The sequence below is a fragment of the Oncorhynchus nerka genome, linkage group LG14 (assembly GCF_034236695.1).
Source record: "Oncorhynchus nerka isolate Pitt River linkage group LG14, Oner_Uvic_2.0, whole genome shotgun sequence".
In the NCBI taxonomy this organism is placed as follows: domain Eukaryota; kingdom Metazoa; phylum Chordata; class Actinopteri; order Salmoniformes; family Salmonidae; genus Oncorhynchus; species Oncorhynchus nerka.
The window spans coordinates 26,132,430-26,146,723 of NC_088409.1; positions in this window are offsets into that span (position 1 = coordinate 26,132,430).

Consider the following 14,294-nt stretch of genomic DNA (forward strand, 5'->3'; position numbering starts at 1 on the left):
ATACTAGATCACCCCCTAGTCACGCCCTGACCTACTACACCATAGAGAAACAATGGCTCTCTATGGTCAGGGCTTGACAGCTATTTTTGTTTCTTTTTGACTGTTTACATTTTTTGAAATTTCACCTTTATTTATACAAGTACGTCAATTAAAGAACTAATTCTTCTTTACAAGGATGACCTGTCAAGCACATCAATAAATAACACATCAATAAACAACACATCAATAAACAACAGTTTTACTTTACATATCTATATACACATCAATAAACAACCATTACACTATACATATCTATATACACATCAATAAACAACACATCAATAAACAACAGTTTTACTATACATATCTATATACACATCAATAAACAACACATCAATAAACAACAGTTTTACTATACATATCTATATACACATCAATAAACAACAGTTTTACTATACATATCTATATACACATCAATAAACAACACATCAATAAACAACAGTTTTACTATACATATCTATATACACATCAATAAACAACAGTTTCACTATATATATCTATATACACATCAATAAACAACAACACAATCACATCAATAAACAAAATCAATAAACAACAGTTTTACTATACATATCTATATACACATCAATATACACAGTTTTACTATACATATCTATATACACATCAATAAACAACAGTTTTACTATACATATCTATATACACATCAATAAACAACAGTTTTACTATACATATCTATATACACATCAATAAACAACAGTTTTACTATACATATCTATATACACATCAATATACAACAGTTTTACTATACATATCTATATACACATCAATAAACAACACATCAATAAACAACACATCAATAAACAACAGTTTTACTATACATATCTATATACACATCAATATACACAGTTTTACTATACACATCTATATACACATCAATAAACAATAGTTTTACTATACATATCTATATACACATCAATATACAACAGTTTTACTATACACATCTATATACACATCAATAAACAACACATCAATAAACAACACATCAATAAACAACAGTTTCACTATATATATCTATATACACATCAATAAACAACAGTTTTACTATACATATCTATATACACATCAATAAACAACAGTTTTACTATACATATCTATATACACATCAATACATGAAAAGCAAACACAAAACACGAAAAGCAAACAACAAACACATTCTTCAGTAAAAAATGTCCTCTTATATCCGACTGAATTTCATTGGAGGCACCAAATCTGGCAACTTTAAGGACTTTTGGAGATCATTTTCCATGAGAGGACAAAAAAAGAGGTTATCTGTCCCTGAGTCTGGGTCTGAGTCTGGGTCTGAGTCGAGGTCTGAGTCGGGGTCTGAGTCGGGGTCTGAGTCGGGGGTCTGAGTCGGGGTCTGGATCTGAGTCGGGGTCTGGGTCTGAGTCGGGGTCTGGGTCTGAGTCTGAGTCTGAGTCGGGGTCTGGGTCTGAGTCGGGGGTCTGAGTCGGGGTCTGGATCTGAGTCTGGGTCTGAGTCTGGGTCTGAGTCGGGGGTCTGAGTCGGGGTCTGGATCTGAGTCTGGGTCTGAGTCGGGGGTCTGAGTCGGGGTCTGAGTCGGGGGTCTGAGTCGGGGTCTGGATCTGAGTCGGGGTCTGAGTCGGGGTCTGGGTCGGGGTCTGGGTCTGAGTCTGAGTCGGAGTCTGGGTCTGAGTCTGGGTCTGAGTCGGTGTCTGAGTCGGGGTCTGAGTCGGGGGTCTGAGTCGGGGTCTGGGTCTGAGTCGGGGTCTGGGTCTGAGTCTGAGTCGGAGTCGGAGTCTGGGTCTGAGTCTGAGTCTGGGTCTGGGTCTGGGTCTGGTAACTTATACGTCTGAAGGTTGGTAAGGTATGGCAGAAGTTAATGCAAGAGTGCTTTATAGACTGAAAGAGATAGATGAGGTAAAGGAGTCAATGGAACGCAGACCAGATTGGCGCACAATCAAAACATCTGAACTAACAAAGTGGATATTGTTCAAATTTGTCATGAATTATATATTGTAACAGGCCCACAATATGGTTACTAAAGTCAGATTTGGAAATATATGGCTGTTTTTGCTGCATAACATTTAGACGCTGTCCCTGTTCAGGTTTAGAAGAAGTGACTGCTAAATGCTAACTCCTGTTCGTATAAACTGGTTAGCATAGCTAGCATACAGAAATCGGTGGTGGTAGTCAAAGTCATTTGTAACTGTAATGAAGTTGATTGGTGACGATGACATGAACATGTGTTGGGGTTGGCATCCATACAAGCTTTATACTCAGATTTTGACCCCAACATAGAGTGAGATATCACATACACAACATCCTAAATGTAGGCAAATTTTGCTGGGGAGCAATGAGGAAATTCGGATGTTTCTCCTACGGCCCTTTCCCTCACACGATTCCATGCATTAATCTATGAGACTTCAAGGAGGGCCAGCTTACTTTCTGATACAAAATGCAATGATGTGTACTGAACCTATCGTCGTAATAAAGCGCAATGTGCTATGATAAACTGTGTACAATGGCTTCAATACATTGGCAGCTGGATTCATTAGATATTGCCATAGTCAATAACCGGATTGAATGTTGACTGGATTATTTGTTTTCTGCTATTTAACAAAAGACCGGACCTGTTCCTATAGACAAAGCCTAATAATTATTGAAATGATAATTCATTTCTTAACTAACTCATCAACATGCTTTTTGAAAGATAGCTTTTCATCAATCCAGTTACCCAAATAGTCATAAGCACGGTCACGATCAATGAGGCACCATCCAAAGTACGTATGCATCGTATACATTTTAAAAACATATACTTGTTTTTACTTGCATTAATGACCAATATCAGTTCAACAAAGGCCGTCTACAGGGCTATAAAGACAGATTGAAGCTTTGACAGAGGCTGGTCAGCTGTGGGGGCAAAAGCATTCACCACAGTGTCAGCTGCATACAGGTGAATTTTTTTTACAGATAAACTAATATTGTTCATGTAAATAGTGAAAAGAACAGGACCAAGAATTGATCCCTGTGGGACACGCTTTGTTACGCCCAGAAAAGCTGATTTAACACCATCAGTAAATACACTCTGTTCTGTCCTTTAAATCATTTCCAAACCAGCTACACGCAGCCTGGTCCAGGCCAATTGATGAAAGCCTCTGAGTAAGTAATTGAGACAAAGGCTTTAGACATATCAATAAAAAGGGCCACACAGTGTTTCTTCTGATCCAAACAATTATGAACATCAGTTAACCAAAGAAATAGCAGAAATGGTGCTATGACCAGGTCTGAAACCTACCTGACTGGTGTTCATTTTAGAATACATTTCAGCGTTAAAAGGGATCTAAGTTGAGTATTTACCAAGGATTTGATCATTTGTGCTAGGCAAGAGAGTTAGGAAATGGGGTGATAATTATTTATGTCACACAGGTCACCACCTTTGTGAAGGGGGAGTATATAGGCCGCTTTTCAATCTTGCTTAATGCATCTAGTATATCAAAAGTAGAAAGTTGTTGAAATGAAAACAAAGATTCATTACAAGTTGCCAGAACTTCCATTGAGACAACTAGAGGTGGGGAAAGGGGCAGGCAGTCGACTGGCTGACCAGGGCCAATTAAACCACAATTTATTTGCAATAAAAAGCCTGCCGAGATAAAATGCTGATTAAAAGCATCACATCTCACTTTTCTTAGTAATAATGCCGGAGTCTGACACAATTTGCTTAGGCAGGGAAGGAGTGGGATTTCCACTCTTCAGCGCGTTAACTGTTTTCCAACATGTAGACGGATCAGTCTGAGATGGAACTTAGACAGTAGATAGATTTAGCTGGCCTAATTTGCGAAAGTGCATCTATTTTACAATTGCCAGAAAAGCTGCAAATCAGCTACAGAGTAATTTTTCTATCTTTGGCCCAGGCCTCATAAAAATATCTGATCATAATGAGATGTAGCTGAGGACAAGTCAGAGTAATACATCATGAAGAAAGCTTGTTGGGATTTTAAAAATGTCTCTTCATGATTATACGAGGATCAGTGTTAATCTGTTTAGTATCTCTAATAAATGCAGTAGGACAGTGATCACTGAGATCATTGAAAACAATCACAGTAAGGTATTGAATTGTTACCCAGAAATGATTTGATATTGAGGTAAAAACAGCTGCATTGGACCTTTAAGACCTTGGGACAGGATGAAGCCAGTACTGGAACTAGAGATATGGATTGAATCCAACTTTACATCTCCACCCCACCACACACACGCACGCACACACACACACACACACACACACACACACACACACACACACACACACACACACACACACACACACACACACACACACACACACACACACACACACACACACACACACACACACACACACACACACGCACTTGGCTACCATTAGCAGTAAATAATACCTAATACCCTGGCTGTTCCAAGCTCAGTATTCAATCTCATATGGCCCCTATCTGCCCTCTTCACCCACGTTAGAAATTAGAGCTTATCGGGGTGTTTCATTAGAAGCAGGTCAATCAGGCACCATCATTACACTGCTGATGTTAGCAAAAACTGACCCCAACACCTAACTACAGGACAGGCTCCTTTAAAGTTATGTCACTGCCTTAGCAAAAACTGACCCTAACACCTAACTACAGGACAGGCTCCTTTAAAGTTATGTCACTGCCTTAGCAAAAACTGACCCTAACACCTAACTACAGGAACGCTCCTTTAAAGTTATGTCACTGCCTTAGCAAAAACTGACAAACATAATAACCTGCTGTGGAGATATCTGCCTCCTTGACCCTTGACCTACACCCTGTATGCTTCAAATCAAATCAAATCAAATTTTATTGGTCACATACACATGGTCAGCAGATGTTAATGCGAGTGTAGCGAAATGCTTGTACTTCTAGTTCTGACAATGCAGCAATATCTAACAAAGTGCAGTAACATCTAACATCTGTCCCTCTGAGTACAATAACTATACCCTTAACTGCTTAACTGTCCCCCTGAGTACAATAACTATACCCTTAACTGCTTAACTGTCCCCCTGAGTACAATAACTATACCCTTAACTGCTTAACTGTCCCCCTGAGTACAATAACTATACCCTGCAGCAGATACAACATGACAGACCACTGCATCCTAGCTGTAGAAGGAACTCTGGACCTGTCCCATTTCTGTCACTGAGAATGATTCCAACAGATGAAAAATGACCTCCCTGAATGTTACCCTAATAGCCCAGACCCAACCATGCCATGCTGTTAGCCTGTCAGTAGCCTATGTAGACCTGACCCCTAATTGAATGCAAAGCCAATGCTACCAGTTACGTAGCAGCATTTATTGGTTGATAGTGGGCAGACTGAATTGTATACCAATTAACACAAATAGGAAAACTACAAATCCTCAGCATGCGTGAGTGCATGCATTAATTTGTGTGTGTGCTTGTGTGTGCATGCGTGCATGTGTGTCAGGAAGGGAGGTCTGTGCTAACCCCAGCTAAGGGCCACTCCAGATGACTTTATAAATAGACCCCAAGCCCCATCTATTTACACAACACATACATCATCACCTCTGGGGGCTATACTGCCACCCTGGCTCCCTCCCTCCCCCGTCTCTACTTCTCTCCCTCCCTCCCCCTCTCTACTTCTCTCCCTCTCTGTCTCCCTCTGTCCCTGCCTCCCTTACTCCCCTCTTTCTACCTCTCTGCCTCCCTCTGTCACTGCCTCCCTTCCTCCCCCTCTCTCCCTGGCTCCCTCTGTCCCTGCCTCCCTTCCTCCCCCCTCTCCTTGGCTCCCTTCCCTCCCTGGCCCTCTGTCTCCTTCTCTCCCTGGCTCCCTCTGTCTCCTTCCCTCCCTGGCTTCCTCTGTCTCCTTCTCTTTCTGTCTCCCCGTGTCTCCTTCTCTCCCTGGCTTCCTCTGTCTCCTTCTCTCCCTGGCTTCCTCTGTCTCCTTCTCTCCCTGGCTTCCTCTATCACCTTCTCTCCCTGGCTCCCTCTGTCTCCTTCCCTCCCTGGCTTCCTCTGTCTCCTTCTCTTTCTGGCTCCCCGTGTCTCCTTCTCTCCCTGGCTTCCTCTGTCTCCTTCTCTCCCTGGCTTCCTCTCACAATTTCGCCGAACAGTTTGACCTTCTGCTATCGGTTCTCTCACACTCTCTCTCTTCCTCCCTCCCTCAATCTGTACCTTCTCTCCTCGCCAAAACTCTCAAGGCAGCCTGACTTAGACAACTAATGGCTGTTCAACAGTTTGTCCCTTCTCTCTATCATGGCACACCTTCTCTCGCACCCCCCTTTATCTTTACCTTATGTTTTTTTATTACATCTTGTCCCCCCCTCTCTCTCTCTGCCCCCCCCCTCCCTCCCTCCCTCCCCTCTCCATTGCCTTCTGTCTCTGCAGATCACTGCTTACTTGGGCCAGTAACAGTTGGTGTAGTCTAGAGTTCTGTATGCAACATGTGGACATCCTACAGTGCCTTTGTTACATTAAAACCTTATTCTAAATACATTTTCCTCATCAATCTACACACAATAATGACAACGCAAAATCAGGTTTAGATTGTTTTGCTAATTTAATCAAAGTAAACTGAAATATCATATCTCAGTACTCAGTACTTTGTTGAAGCACATTTGGCAGCATTGAGTATTGAGTATTCTTGGGTATGACGCTACAAGCTTGGCACAACTGTATTTGGGGAGTTTCTCCCATTGTTCTCTGCAGATCCTCTCAAGCTCTGCCAGTTTGGATGGGGTGCGTTGCTATTTTCAGGTCTCTCCAGAGATCGGGTTTAAATCCGGGCTCTGGGTGGGCCACTCAAGAACATTCAGAAACTTGTCCAGACGCCACTTCTGCTTAATCTTGGCTGTGTGCCTAGGGTCGTTGTCCTTTTGTAAGGTGAACCTTCGCCCCAGTCTGTGGTCCGGATTATTCTGGAGCAGGCTTTCATCAAGGATCTCTCTGTACTTTGCTCCGTTCGTCTTTGCCTTGAGCCTGACTAGTCTAATATTCCCTGCCACTGAAAAACATCCCCCCAGCATGATGCTGCCACCAGCATGCTTCACCGTAGGGATGGTGTCAGGTTTTCTTCAGACATGAAGCTTGGCATTCAGGCCAAAGAGTTCAATCTTGGTTTCATCAGACCAGAGAATCTTAATTTCTCATGGTCTGAGAGTCTTCAGGTGCCTTTTGGCAAACTCCAAACAGACTGTCATGTGCCTTTTACTGAGGAGGCCTGATTGGTGGAGTGCTGCAGAGATGGTTGTCCTTCTGGAAGGTTCTCCCATCTCCACAGAGGAACTCTAGAGCTCTGTCAGAGTGACCATCGGGTTCTTGTTCACTTCCCTGACCAAGGCCCTTCTCCCCCGTTTGGCCGGGTTGCCAGCTCTAGGAAGAGTCTTGGTGGTTCCAAACGTCTTCCAATTAAGATTGATGGAGGCCACTGACCATCAATGCTGCAGACATTTTTTGGAAACCTTCCCCAGATCTGTGCCTCGACACAATCTTGTCTCTGCGCTCTACGGACAATCCCTTCGACCTCATGGCTTGGTTTATGCTCTGACATGCACTGTCAACTGTGGGACCTTATATAAACAGGTGTGTGCCTTTCCAAATCATGTCCAATCAATTGAATTTACCACAGGTGGACTCCAATCAAGTCGTAGAAACATCTCGAGGACGATCAATGGAAACAGGATGGACCTGAGCTCAAATTCGAATCTCATAGCAAAGGGTCTGAATACTTAGGTAAATTCTGTTTTTAAAGAAAACAGTCGGGTTCAAACTAGGGATTTTGTGGCTAATTGAGGTAAAACAGTAATTCTGCTCATATATTATGTATGTATGAACTACACATTGACACATCCCAAAGCAGGAGGTTTATAAAATACTTTCTTATTCCCCAGAGTACCAGAGCATGTCTTTAACACCCCCCACCCCCTCTCTTTGTAAATGGTTGTGCTGGATCCCCCCCTCAGTTGTTGATGTTTAGGGTGGACTATTTCCAGGAAACAGGGGGACAGGACTCATGTGACAGGGTTGGGGGGGGGGGGGGGGGGTTCATACAGGAGCACAGACACTCTGTTTGACAAATGGAAACACATGGTGCAGGGAGACAATGGAGTGCCAACACAAAGATGCTGATCCAGGCGTAGATCTGTGGGAGGCTGTCTGCATGGCAGAGAGAGAGAGAGAGAGAGTGACAGAGAGGTGATTAAATAATAGGACATAGCCAGGAGGACAGTTTGATATGAGGGACAGTGAGACAACAGGACAGAGAGGGGGTGGGGCAAAGCCAGAGGGACAGATAGACAAGAGGACAGACAGGCAGGGTCAACAAGATACAGTAGATAACCAGACTGAGTGAGACAAGATGGTGAGACAGAGAGACAGGATGACATAGGTAAACAGAGAGACAGACTGGGTAAATAAGATACAGTAGATAACCAGACTGAGCAAGACAAGACGGTGAGAGAGAGAGAGACAGGTTGAAGACAGACTGACCCAGATGGATGGGGAAAAGAGAACGGGAGATGAACAGAGAGACTTTTAAATGGACAAAGAGAGAGATCAACAGAGAGAGATCAGGCAGACAGAGAGCTACATGTAAATGGATGAAACGAAATCTAGATGGATGGGCAAAATAAAGTGACCAAGTAGCAGGGTGTTTGAAATGTCAAGCCTAATGACTAAGTAAACTACACAGTCCAATCTGATCATTCCCTCTCGCCCTCATTAGATGTGCCCCGCCCCCTTGTTAAGTCAGTAATACTGGAATTGTTCTGCTGGATCAGCGGAATGGCATCAGTAAAGGAGTCTGGATGATTCTCAAATGAACTATCTTACTAGAGGGAGCACTGACTCACACAATGTCACCTGATCTAGGTCATAAAGGCTGTGAGTGGTTGAGTGTGAGTGTGTATGCGAGGGAGAATGTGCACTTGTTGTTTGTGTGTGTTTGTGTCCAGGGCTGTAACCAGGGTTAGAGTTTTAGTGAGTGGGTGTCACGCTGGTATAAAGGATTTGGAGACAGGCACAGGAATTCATCTGGGTTTTTAATACACCTGAAACAAACACGTATAGGAAACACTGGGATGTACCCAAACAAAAGAGCGCGGGTAAACCTAGTAGAACAACGGACCCGTAATAAACAAAACACGCAGCACAGGCTGAGAGACCGCATAGGTACTCACACAACCAACAGTCATGGGAACAATAATCCACAGCCCAATGGGGAAACAAAGGGCACTTTTATACAAACACAATCAGTGAGGAATTGGAATCAGGTGTGCGTAATGACACAGTTCAGTGACGCCTAGAGTCCGGTGACGTGGACCTCCGGAACTGGTGCACAGAATGAGCAGCAGTACCGGGGATCCGTGACTGTGGGAGGCAGAGCTCCGCACAAACAGACATCAAAATGCAAAATGGAGCACACAGATGATCATATTATCACATTCACATGAATTATTAGAATATTACTTACAATTCTGTATTAATATCAGTGATGTAGAGGCCCCAAAAAAAGGTGGGTAATGGATAAGACAAACAATCACCGATATAAACTAAAACATGACATTTTTACAGAACTGTATTGTTTGCGTTTTGATATCATTGTAATGTAGGCCTGTAGGGAAGATAGAATATGAACACGTCCACATGGCCTAACATATGTTCTTTTTTAAAGTTCCTAACCTGTTTGATAAGATGAGTGCAGGTGGACCACACAATCCTTGCTTCCTCTCTCTCTGTCTCTGCTTCCTCCTGCATGCACTGCAGCCTGCCTCAGCCTCACCACTGAGCGTAACATCACTGTATGTCTTAGTAGCTCACTCTCTGTAAAGCAAAATGATTATGAGAACTTTGTATCTTGTTTTTTTGCTCTTGCTGGGGGGGGGGAGAAAGAAAGTAAGAAAATAGTGTTTGCTAGATTGATTACCATGCCTGGGCAGGATAACGCATGCGCAGGAGTGCTACTTACTTGTGGCAGTTGAAGTTAGACGAGGCCAGCTCTAAATGATGTACATTCAATACCCCTCATGGCAGATACAGGTTCCTGAGATTACAGTTTGGCATTGCCTCAGCTCCTGAAGTTTATCACAAAACTATACATCTGATCTACAAACTTATTGAAGGCGTGGACACGTCTATAAATGACATTACTGTATGGGGGACATCGAAAGCAGAGCACAACACAAGACTGAAAAAAGTGCTAGAAGCAATAAGGAAAGCAAACTTGAAACTGAACAAAGAGAAATGCCAGCTTGGTGTAACGGAGTTGGCTTTCGTTGGAGACATCATCAGCTGTGAAGCGAAAAGGACGTCCAGAGGTTCAATGGGATGGTCAAGTACTTGGGAAAATTCATACCCAACCTCTCAGAGAAGATTGCTCTGCTGAGAAGACTGACAGAAAAGAAAATGGATGTTGCATTGAACAACTTGAAGAAACAGCTGACACAGGAACCAATCTTGAGATTTTACGACCCAGCGAGACCCATCAAGACATCATCAGATGCATCACAGAGTGGACTGTTCTGTTGCAGAAGTATGACAACAACTGGCAACCAGTGGCATATGCATCTGGTTCAATGACTGACCCTGAGACCCACTTAATTTGAAAAGGAGCTGCTCAGCATAACGTATGCTTGTGAGAGATCCCATCAGTTTGTGTCAGGACAAGTGATCACCATCGAAACGGATCACAAACCACTGATTCTGCTGTTTCAAAAACCATTGAATGAATGTCCGCTGAGTGAATGTCCACTGAAGGTCCAAAGAATGATGATCAAACTACAACGCTATGTTTGAATGTAGCATACACTCCAGGAAAGATGATGCACACAGCAGACACTATTTCTAGAGCTGTGGACCCGAAGGCGCCAGCGAGTACCAAAGCAGATGAAGAAGTGAGAGCAGAAGTGGACATGATCACAACAGCATTGCTAGTCGCAGATGGAAGACAGAAAAATACGGACTAAGACAGAAAAAGACACTACACTGACAAACATGAAGAAAATAATAATCAATGGCTGGTCTAACATTAAACAAGACTTAACCGATTACTGGAACTGCTGAGCTGAACTGACAGTAGTTGAAAACATTGTCTATAATGGAAGCAAAATAGTAATTCTAAAAAGTCTGAGGAAGGAAATGTTAATTCTCTAGGATAGGGTGCAGCATTCAGAATTTTGGATGAAAAGCATGCCCAAATTCAACTGCCTGCTACTCATCCCCAGAAGATAAGATATCCGTAATAGTAGTAGATTTGGATAGAAAACACAATGAAGTTTCTAAAACTGTTTGAATCATGTCTGTAAGTATAACAGAACTTATTTAGCAAACCATTCAGATTTTTTTCACTATCTTTTCAATGGGTTTTCATTGGGAATCCAGATTTCTAAGTGACCTTCTTGCAGTTCCTACCGCTTCCACTGGATGTCAACAGTCTTTAGAAATTGGTTGAGGTTTTTCCTTTGTGTAATGAAGAAGACCGGCCATCCAGAACGAGGGTAACTTGAAGTGTACTGTTAGATAAAGGCGCGTGACCAGAAAGCTAGCTACAGTTTGTTTTCCTCCTGTATAGATCACAGATCATCCCGTCTTCAATTTGATAGATTATTTACGTTAAAAAATACCTAAAGTTGTATTACAAAAGTAGTTTGAAATGTTTTGGCAAAGTTTACAGGTAATTTTTGAGATATTTTGTAGTCACCTTGCGCAAGTTGGAACCGTATATCGACGGAATTCATTTTTTTTAAAGGACCATTTGTGATGTTTATGGGACATATTGGAGTGCCAACAAAAGAAGGTAAGGCATGAATAATATTTTTATTTGTGTGTTTTGTGTCGCGCCTGCAGGGTTGAAATATGCTTTTCTCTCTTTGTTCCCGGGGTGCTATCCTCAGATAATAGCATCGTTTGCTTTCACCGAAAAGCCTTTTTGAAATCTGACATGTTGGCTGGATTAACAACAAGTGTAGCTTTAATTTGTTATCTTGCATGTGTGATTTCATGAAACTTTGATTTTTATAGTAATTTATTTGAATTTGGCGCTCTGCACTTTCACTGTTTTTTGGCCAGGTGGGACGCAAGCGTTAAACCATTAAAGCCCCACCCTGCACCTGAGAGACCAGACCAAAAGGTAGGAGCTGACCTTTTCATTTGTAAAACCATCGAACAGGCAAAGCATCAATACAGGACTAAGATTGAATCCTACTACACCGGTTCTGACGCTTGTCGGATGTGGCAGGGCTTGCAAACTATTACGGACTACAAAGGGAAACCCAGATGCGAGCTGCCCAGTGACGCGAGCCTACCAGACGAGCTAAATGCCTTTTATACTCACTTCGAGGCAAGCAACACTGAAGCATGCATGAGAGCACCAGCTGTTCCGGACGACTGTGTGATCATGCTCTCTGTAGTCAATGTGAGCAAGACCTTTAAACAGGTCAACATTCACAAAGCCGTGGGACCAAATGGATTACCAGGACATGTACACAAAGCATGCACGGACCAACTGGAATGTGTCTTCACTGTCTGTAAAACTTACATGTTTTAAGCAGACCACCATAGTCCCTGTGCCCAATAAAGTGAAGGTAACCTATGTGAGAATACTGTTCATTGACTACATCTCAGCGTTCAACACCATAGTGCCCACAAACCTCATCACTAAGCTAAGGACCCTGGGACTAAACACCTCTCTCTGCAACTGGATCCTGTACTTCCTGATGGGCTGCCCCCAGGTGGTAATGGTAGGCAACAACACATCTGCCCCGTTGATCCTCATCACTGGGGCCCCTTAGGTGTGCATGCTTAGACCCTCCTGTACTCCCTGGTCACCCATGACTGCGTGGCCAAGCATGACTTCAACGACATCATTAAGTTTTCTGACGACACAACAGTGGTAGGCTTGATCACCGACAACGATGAGACAGCCTATAGGAAGGATGTCAGAGACCTGGCAGTGTGTTGCCAGGACAACAATATCTCCCTCAATGTGAGCAAGACAAAGGACTACAGGAAAAGGAGGGCCGTACAGGCCCCATTAACATCGATGTGGCTGTAGTGGAGCGGGTCGAGAATTTCAAGTTGCTTGGTGTCCACATCACTAACGAACTATCATGAACCAAACACACCAAGACAGTCGTGAAGAGGGCACGACAACACCTTTTCCCCCCAGGAAACTGAAAAGATTTGGCATTGGTCCTCAGATCCTCAAAAAGTAAAAAAAAATATCAAATGGCCACTCAGACAATTTACTGTACCCCTGCACATTGACTAGGTTCCGGTACCCCTGTATATAGCCTCATTATTGTTGTTTTATTGTGTTACTTTTTATTTAATTTTTTACTTTAGTTTATTTAGTAAATATTTTCTTAACTCTATTTCTTGAACTGTATTGTTGGTTAAGGGCTTGTCAGTAAGCATTTCACGGTAAGGTCTACACCTGTTGTATTCGGCGCATGTGACAAATAACATTTGATTTGATTTAATGGAATGTATGACATTGTTCTTACAGACTACTACTCCCTGTATCCAGAGGTTTGTCGGCTGAACACCACCACCTCAGACACTGAGGTAATGTGTATGAAATCCATATTATCCAGACACAGAGTGGCAAGTGAAGTCTTCAGCGATACATTTACATTACATTTACATTTAAGTCATTTAGCAGATACTAGACCGTAATTCTCTAATGCAAAAGTTCAAACAATTCAGCAAGGACTGGGACTTCGTCCACGCTACGTCAAGTCCACACTTCCCACAATCGAACGGACTAGTGGAGAAATCTGTTCAGACAGTGGAGAGACTGATGTACAACGCAAAAGACGGTGGAACTGAAGCACAGCTAAGGTCATACAACATACGAACAGAAGATGGCGCTGTTCTATGGAGAAATCGATGTGATCTAAGGGGACCAGCAACAGACAGTCGTGACACTGTTGAAGAGGCTGAAAGCACAGTTCTGGCAGGAGCGCAGCGTGATGAACAAATGATCAGAAGATCGACATGGCAAGTGAGTGTCCTCATGTAGTTAAGGCCATGTTTGTGTTGTTTGCAAATAGATATGGTGTGTGGACCTGTGGGGGTAAGAACAACTAAAGGAGAATAAAAAGCGAGAGGGAGAGAGGGAGAGAAAGGTGCTGCAGGGTGCACTCTCAAACTTTTGTATAATTTCAGCCATTAGTTTTGAAAGTGGTGCTCACGACCCAAAAACGGTCCCAGTTTTTTGTGTACTTTGTCATTCAATTGTGTACTATGTCATCCAGTTCGTGTGATATGT